This window comes from Cydia pomonella, chromosome 21 (assembly GCF_033807575.1).
Source record: "Cydia pomonella isolate Wapato2018A chromosome 21, ilCydPomo1, whole genome shotgun sequence".
NCBI classification, from domain to species: Eukaryota; Metazoa; Arthropoda; class Insecta; order Lepidoptera; family Tortricidae; genus Cydia; species Cydia pomonella.
The window spans coordinates 7202796-7212315 of record NC_084723.1 but is presented as its reverse complement, the minus strand read 5'-3'; positions in this window follow the sequence as shown (position 1 = coordinate 7212315).

Below are 9520 nucleotides of genomic sequence, written 5' to 3'. Positions count from 1 at the left end.
GTGCAAGGTGAGGTGCTGAGGGATGATTCCAAAGTATTTTTCGATTTGTTGATTCGATTTCTATATTTCGGCATTTAAAAATACAGGGGTCCGTTTCATTAAAGGTTTTAATTTAATATAAGGCCAAGTCTCTATTTGTTTTAATTAAAACGGTGTCCGCTTTTTTAAATTACTTGACACCAACTTAAGTTGAATTGACCCCAGCGCCCCCAGCTCGCTGCCAGTAGTTTTAATTGAATGTATAAACAATGATATAGGAAGTACATAATATATTAGATCTGTTATTTCTCTTGACATCGTACTTATACTTTTGTTCTGCATATGAATGGTATAATAGTTATTTACAGTACATATGATGCTACTTTACCGCACTAGTGCGAAAATTAGGATATTACGTTACTGTGTCAAATATTTAAAGGGCCATATGTACTGTAAAACGTTGTACGACACATGTGCGAGTAGGTAATTCCTGGTTTTCCTGTTTTTCGCACTTGTATCTTAGTGTACTACGCACGAGTATTGTACAACGTTTTACAGTACATATAGCTCTTTAAAGTTTCGACATACCTATTATGCACGGAAAGTGCTCATTTCCGCATGCGTACGATAAAATAGCACCATACCTATGTACTGTAAATGGCTTTTTCTCAAACTTGTAATGAAATGTTGACATGACTTATTTCAAATTAGGTCCGGAAATACTACATATCAGGTGCGATGAGTGAAGATGATATGTAAAGGAATTTCATACAACCTTACACACTTAGGCCTGTAAGGCAACCTTCTTTTGTTTTTAAAAGTCAAATTATGGCACGTCTTGGCATTCAACCATAAAAACCTATAAGCAAAATTCTGCCATGTGTTTTTTTCTTTTTTGTGTTTGTTAAATATTATATCAGGGTTTCAAAGGGGAACAAATATTTCATCATTTATGCGCTACGACACACGGTTTAAAGGACATACAGCCGCATAAAGTTATTTTTTTCAGTCATGCAGACATTTTTATAGGGCTGTATCTCCTAAACCGTGCGTCGTGCGTAAAAATAATCCAATTTTCGTTCTCCTTTTAATAGCCCGAAAGTAATAATAACAATCATCATTATCATAATCATCCTATTTTTAAAAATTATTTCGTTGCAAGTTTGAGAAAAGCACTATACAAATCTCAGCGAGAAACGGGGTTGCCAGCCGTGTATGCCTATCGACCTCGCTACGCTCGGCCCTCTATATCTACTTGACCTGCAACCCTTCGTTTCCCGTCCTCTATAGTAATGTACTATTACAGTACATATGGCGCTACTTTACCGCAATAGTAGCGCCATATGTACTGTAAAAATTTCTTCGGTCGTGTTTTAATTTATCAACACTCGTTTCAAATTTCCAATTTTTCGTTGTATCGTTATAAACGCAAATTCAGCTTATACCAGATATGAATTTTATAGATTTATAATTTTTATAGTAATCGTTTTGGAATACCCTCAAACCACCCAACATAATCCTGGAAGCATGCGCGTTACAAATTACACTTTTACCTCGATTCAGCGATCCCGCGACATTGAAATTCAAAGAAAATGAGTGAAGCGCGCTCTGTTCCTTTACGACAAGAATAAAACAGCCGTAAAACAGGATTCTCAGGGTTGTCGCGCGGTTAATTGCGAGTTTAAAGTTCAACCTTGATTTGGGTACATTTTGCGGCCCGCGATTTAAGGTTGTAATAACACTAATAACCAGCCAAGAGTCAAAAGTCCATTACTAAGACTGAAAGAAAAAAAAAAAGTATATTTGGAACTATGCGCCTTATATTTGATTGTTCTATTTTTTAAACTCTTCTAATAATTCTATTTATTAATTTATATTCTTAAAAACGATAAAATATTTATTGCTGCTGGTATTAAAGCACTTATTAAAAGCTTTAAAGGCAAATCATGACAACTGGAAAATGATGAAATAAGAACTTTGTATGAAAAACCAGTAAGTACCCGAAGCATACCAAACGAATTTGGTTTTGTAAATAATAATGAAAAAAAAAAACATTAAATGAGAAAAGTCCTTTAATACAAAATCTTAGCGTCAATATACCCATTGCAACCCATATTTATATTCATATGGCACATTTCAAATGTAGCCAATCCAATTTTACTTTGCACACATTCGATCCTCACATTCATCACTTTTGTCATACATGTTTGCGGAACGGTCGAGCTGCAAATAAATCTCAAAGTGACAACCCTATTGCCGGTGTCGGTACAAACTTGGGCGGATGGCGAATCTTGACATTTATGGTTCGTAAAATATGGAGTGCATTAGGTGTTAGGGTTATCAACTTACATGTTAGTATAATTTTTGATCTTGTTGCTATTTGCATATGAATTGATGATATTTTCTTATTATTTTATTATCATAATAATACAGGTATATCTGTGGACAGATTTCCGTCAGGCTTATCTGTTTTAATGACAAAATTTCCTTAAGACACATTAAATGTGTTGCAGATCGTTTCTTAAGATTGCTGCGTTTGATGGAATGTCAAGTATTGAAATAGTTTATAAATGTATCTTGAGTGTGTTTGGCTGCCATACAGTAATTTATATTTGAATGACCCGAATAGCTGCGTTAATGGATTGGTTCCTGGCCTCCTTTCCTTCGAAATTATTATATTGAGTATTTTACTTTTTTAATCTACGTTATCGTTAATCAGTAGTCTAGAAATATATTGAACTGGGTCACTCATGTATTTTTAAGTCAAAAATAGCTCGACATGTTTTGCTCCATAACATGGAGCTTCAACAGGAGTACGCGTTGGCGGATCGACGTAGACTGCGGGCTGCAGCTCTCCGCTACCGATTTATCCCATATATTCTTATTATTGAAGAAATAAATAGCCTAAAATGGCATCTCTACTGACTTGAATCATCCCCTGAGATGTACCTCGCGCCGGCACATTTACAAAGATAACAATTGAGTACACCAGGTTTGTGGAGCGGTTGGTTGGTTCCTTGGCAGCTTCAATGTCGGGTCGAATGTACTTAACCGAAAGTGCGTAGACGGTTAGTCCATCTTATATTATTTATCTTTTTACAAGCTTTTATTTAACTTGCCCTGTTTAGTAAGTATGTCAGTTAGAGCGGGTCATTTGACCTTGAAAGCTAAATTTGACTCACTTCCCGATTTATGATTGAGCTAAAATTTTGGATTCATACGTAAATCCGATGACAATCCAATATTGTGATGACATGGAACTGATCTGGTGATACGGACCATGGTAACTCTGTGATAAAATAACGCTAACTAACTGTGTGTGGGGTTGTTAGAATTGTCTTGATGAGTATTAGTTGCCTGTGGAAAGAAAAGTACAGTCAGCTATAAAAGCTTGTACCAAAAATTGAATTATTGCCAAAAACTTATTTTACCGTTTTTTTTTTCAACTTTTTGAGTGATTAATTTGTTTGTGATTCAAACTTGGAAGTAAGACTTAAACCAGACGTGATGTTTGATTGGGCTGAAATTTGATGATGATGGAAACCCATGGTGGTTAAAGAAACTGATAAGTTAACCCAATCTCATTGAGTTTAAGCGTGTCAATGAGTATACAAAGTGTTACAAGAAAAATAGATCCAGTGAGCTGCGAAATCGCATAGAGAAATTATGAATGAATTAATTGATAAAGTCGCCATGCAGTTTTACGGCTAATGGTACAGTGGGTGATAAAATTTGTACCAAAAGTGAAATTGTTGACAATAACTATTAGGTGTATATTTTAAAAGAATCTACCTACAATTAAACGTCCTAACAAGTTTCCTGTTCTAGAACATACCATATGCACCATGATTTGATATGATAGCTATCTAGATATCTATTTCGCTCTGTCTTTTCGATTGACTATAATCATTGACTGTTCTGTAAATATTAATTTTTATCTTTTGCCACACCCCTAGGGGTTACATGTACTAGATATACTGTTTATATTGTGTAGTGTATTGAATGCAAATAAATAAATGAAATGAAATGAAAAAATAAAATCTAGAAAGATAGTTGGAAATAATACAAGCCAAGTCTACATTCCGTAAGAGACAATGGTATTAAACACATCACCCTAAAAAGTATTTCTAATATTGCACTTCAGTACATACCTAGTACTCGAGATATTTCATTATCTAATAGTGTTTTTGTGGCGCCCAACCTCTCTCTCCGCTCAGCTTAGAATAAAATGGTTGAGACATTTTATTGCTCTGCCAACATGCTTACATTAGAATTTAAGTTTACTTATTTTCGTTAGTCCTGCCTGCGCTAAAGCTACTTAAGTAACCACATTTTAAATTAAATGCTAGCTTAAAAGACAAACCAGGAAAACTAAAAGTAACTAAGTCCACAAGTGTTAGCAAGAAGAAAGAGAAGAGTTCTAGTAAGAAGAAAGACATAATAACGACATTAATTGTTTAAAAAATCTACATAAAGCGCTATTTCAGTTACAAAAAAGAACACACTTAAAACTAGACACTGAGTGATTCTTAAAAAAATAAGTTACACAAATGTAGATAAAGACCAGCAAAAAAAAGAGTAACTATAATATAAATATTGGCGCTACTATAGTGGTTACAAAAAGGACACCAGTCAGCATATGCTATGATAATACATACCACAGCGCTGGTCTACTGTGGAAAGTTGTAGATGTTAACTTACGCCCCATAAAGCGTGACGGGGCAGAAATTAAGGGAGTTGTCAAAAAACTGAAAATTTAAATTTTTACCCATACGCAATACCCGTGTAATGTTATTCTTAAAGGGTGAGTACCGGTAGGTACATTGTCTGTTTCAAATAAATATTTCATTCATTTAATCATTTGATATTTACCACTAGCTTTTTGGTGAAGGAAAACATCGTGAGGAATCCTGCATACATCTGCGAAGAAATTCAAAGGTGTACGTGAAGTCCCCAATCCGCATTGGGCTAGCTTGGAGACTATAGCGGAAGCCCTCTCGCTCATGAGAGGAGGTATGTGCCCAGCATTGGGACGTATGTAGGCTGAATTATATATATATATTATTATTATAATGTGATATACTATATTTTACAACCTATAAGAAAAAAACTTTGCGTTAATAGTCTTTATTCACTAGACTACGAAAAATGTGCAAAGATCGCGCGTCATCCGGCCACAAAGGCGGTCTATAAAAATTTTTGTTCTGGCCGTAGGTTCACATCGCTTACCAGACTGCGGCAAACCATTCTAAGTTTTGTCTAATGTATAATATCTATCTTCATCATTATCATTATGTTAGTTGATCGTAATTATTATCATTTCTCAGGTGAGCCTCATATCAAAGAATGCGTCCTCAGGTGACGGATAGGGAAACGCTTGACGTCACGAAGACGCAGGGCAGACGGGAAATAAAATACGGTTAACAGACCAACGGGCCGGAGGCGAATATGACGATTCAAACCCCTGTTGCGAGCCGATTCGGCTTATTTGGAGTAGAGGTCGCGGGCAATTGGTGCTTAGGCTAGAGAACAACAGAAAAGGTTGGCGACGGAAGAGCTATTTATAACAGCGGCACCCACGCTCTGGAAGAGGGTTACAGTTTTGGTGTCAGGCGACAACCTGCCATAATAAAATTAATTTCCAAAACCAATTCTTAGTATGAAGCATGGAAGCATAACAAAAGAAGGGAAATAACGGCTAGGACGTACCTCTAAGATGCGAACAGAGATTATAATTTTATCAACCGACAGACGACCAGTTGATTGCTGGATATATGTAGGTACTATGCCTACCCATTGATCTCAAATCCTCAACTAGGCGGTAATACGCTGTCCTCATCTAGCAATTTCCTGCAATACTGATAAGATCATTGGTCCATCTTGCTAGCGGCATTCTTTGGCTGTGTCTTCTGGTTGGCAATTGTCACATAAGAACAATTCTGCCTACTGAGGCCAGTGCCTATCAGTGATAATTTGTGACAAATATAAGTCCAATAAGGCGTCGCGCTTAGAAAGAATCGCGCTAAGTGCTAAGCGTTTGTTCCAGAGGATAAATATCGCCACTCAAACATCTATTAAAAGCAAAATTAAACCATGTGCCTAAACCATTAGTCAATTGAAATCTAAACATGAATGAATACCCCGGAATAAAACTGTCTTTTTTATTGTTAATAATATATATTTTAAAGACTTTTCCATAGCCAATATGAGTAGATGGTTTAACGGTAGGTAGTTGTCAAAGCCAAAGGCTCGCCTGTGTTTGGTAAGATATGGGATTTAATATCTATGAAGACGTAATGTTTGAGATCTTAGTACGAGTATGTATTTAGGTCCTATTATGTCCTTTGTCTGTATAGTGCTGTTATTATAGTCGAGGAGACTTAAGTTTGGAATATTTTGGCCTCTTATGCCGGCTACATGTTCGGCACTTACGTGGCTTAGAGAAATCGTAGTGTTAAATCTGTCTTGACAAACCACAGCGCTAAACGAGCTCTCGTCGTCCACTAACGTCGCAGTTGAAAGCCTTTAGTAGAAAAGGTTGGGACATTTAAGGATGACTCACGCTAGACCGGGTCGGGGCCTGGTTCCTATTGAAAGCACCACGTGATTACCGATCAGCCGTAGATAATGACGTTTCGGACGTCTCGGTCCGGGCCCGCGCCGGTCTAGCGTGAGTCATCCTTTATTGCACTTCCAACATACATGCGAATTACGAGTTAGTATAAACAATTTACAGAAGAAATTATACGCATATTTAGTTTTCACATTTGTCTTTTCTGTACGAAAGTTAAGAGCATTGGTAAATTCATAAAATTCGAGATCATTAAATGCATAATTTAGACGTATGGGGAGTACCATGGTATCATGGTACTTAATTGTTATTTGTGATTATCATGGTATCATGATAATCACAAATAACAATTAAGCTTCAAATAAACAGAGATTTTTTGTTTTCTATGTGTATGGCGCCAATATCACATTATCAACGAATTAAGAACCCTAATAGACCCTCGACAGCAGTGGTATGAATCCGAATGGTTTGCTCGTGTCGTAAATCGAAAGTAATGTGGCAACGGGGTGCCCTTTTTTTCGCATAAAATTATTGTCACATTTTAACATGGCATAATAGAGTTGGCATAACGCTATTTCGCATAAATGTCATAATAATAATGCTTCAATTTGCTAAAAAGCTGTGTTCCTAATATATTATGCGCATAATATTCTTTGGCCGTATACAAAAATGTCAGATTTTTACAACTTCAGTTTAGTTAGGTTAGAGCTGTGACTGTGACTTCCACAAAGATGAACTGTTACCAAAAAATTAGGTTAGGTTAGGTTAAAACTGCGGCCCTCACAAAGATGGACTGTTGTCAGAAAAGTTACGTTAGGTTACGCTTATGCATTAAACTATTGTCAAGTAATGAATATTGGGTAACTTATGCATTAGTAGTATAAGTTTTAGTATATTCGAATTTAGGCTATACGGGTTATGCGTATACAAGGATTAGACATAAGAATCTTATGATATTTAACCTGTAAGATGGAAATCTCCGTCTTGAAAATGCCTAAGCAAGACAAATTTATGCGCATTAAAATTAGGATAATCAATTTTATCGGATCAATAGTTATGCCAATAGTTGTTATGCGAAGTGAAAATTTTATGCGTTCCAATACAGACCCGTGGCAATGACAGTAATGCATTTATCAAGCAAATTGACAACCGCTATAGTTGCCATCCGAACCAACTCCCACATTTTCTCAATTTATCTTATTACCGATCTTATAGAACGCTCATCGGGCGTGACAAAACGTCTAATTTGTCCTAAATTTCGGTCCCACAGGAATCCGCTGGGTAACTTCGGCATGCCGATGATAATCGAATGCCACTGTTTCGGGAATTCAATACACGCGCCAATTTCTGAGGACACGATAGATAAATTTGGCAAAATTTCGATAATTATCGAATCCCAAGAAGTAAAAAACAGTTTATTATTTTGTACCGTTAAGTGGGGTAACTGAGGAAAGGAAGGGTTTTTTCCGTGATAAAATCTGTCCTATCAGAGTGCCTAGCCAACGTGCCAATCGTTAACGCTCATCGTATCGTAGTCATCTCCCTCCATCACTCTTCCATATTACGGTTCGCTACCGAGCCGTTTTGGCACGTTGGCTACGAGGATATTCAGCATTAGACTTTTGAGATTTATAAATCAATGTTGAAAAGCGGAAAATGCCCAGTTACCTAACAAGTCCAAATTCACTATATTGAGAGTGTCAATTCAAATCTCTCACCACAAACAGAGAAACTGACTGTTTAGCTGCATTTACGAGGCCAAATTGCTAAAACACGAATCCGATTCAATTTTAGCTGCAACCTTACAAAGGACTCATCCACCGTTTGATGCGACGTACGCAGAGCCGAAACCGGTAGAAAATTGAATTTTGGCCTCGTGTTGCAATTAGTTGCATAGATGCGGGCAAGTTGGGTTCGGCAATTTTGAAATGTAACATTTTAATCTTGAAATATTGTCATAAAAAAAATAATAGCAGTCCCCCTCTGTCGAGAAAACATTTTGACTGTGCGGTCAGTACAATAATTCGGTTCTTAGTGCAAAAAGAAAATTGTTTAATCCATAACCATCATCCACAGCGCAGGCTTTGTCAAAAGCATAGATACAAAACAGAATCCGCAACAAACTTCGTCCAATTTACAAAAGTGAAAATCCGCCACCACAGGCTTAACCCAGATTTTTAAAAAAGGTTTTCGTCTCAGAACACCAGGGTCCACCAGTTTCCACCGCAACCGGGACAAAGTCGTAAACTGGTTCCGACGTTGGTGGTTTGGTGGTTGGTGCGGTCAGTTAAATGTTCAAGATCTTCATTATTATGGTGTAACCTGTAAATCTATGAAATGTACCCGGCTGGTTACATAATACCTAGGGATGTAGTAAAGGAAAGAAAACACAAGAGTTCACTTGATAGTTGTTATATTTCTTCTTTCAAAACTCCTACATACCCTAAAAATTCAACTTCTAGCTCAGACTGCTAACGGTAGAGCTGTTGGTTCATTCATATCTGTATTCTTACACTATAGGATAAATCACCAACAAACTAGTTGTTTAATTAAATTTTATTCTGGTAATTATTATATGAAAAGTTAAACCTAAGCATTAAATTTGGCGAGCAACACTGTCCATCAGACCTTAGTAAACCTTGATTATGATATTAAAATTATTCATTATAAATGTGACAAAAGCAAAAGGTTACCGATCTATGACAATGACAAAACTTGTTCTACAAGTAAACTATGAGCTTCTTAAGGGCTACCTGTACCTAAGGGTTTTCTAAGGGTTTCCAAAGGATTTCCTAAGGATTTCCTAAGGTTTTCAAAGGGCCAACACATACCTGCTGCCACAGACGATGTTTATTCCTCCGAATTAACTCCTCTGCATTCCGCCTGACGAACAAGACAGACGACAGAAAAAGTCTGCTGCAGTCAAAATTAGCATTTGGGTTGGAACTCGTAACAATGGCCGTGAAGGCG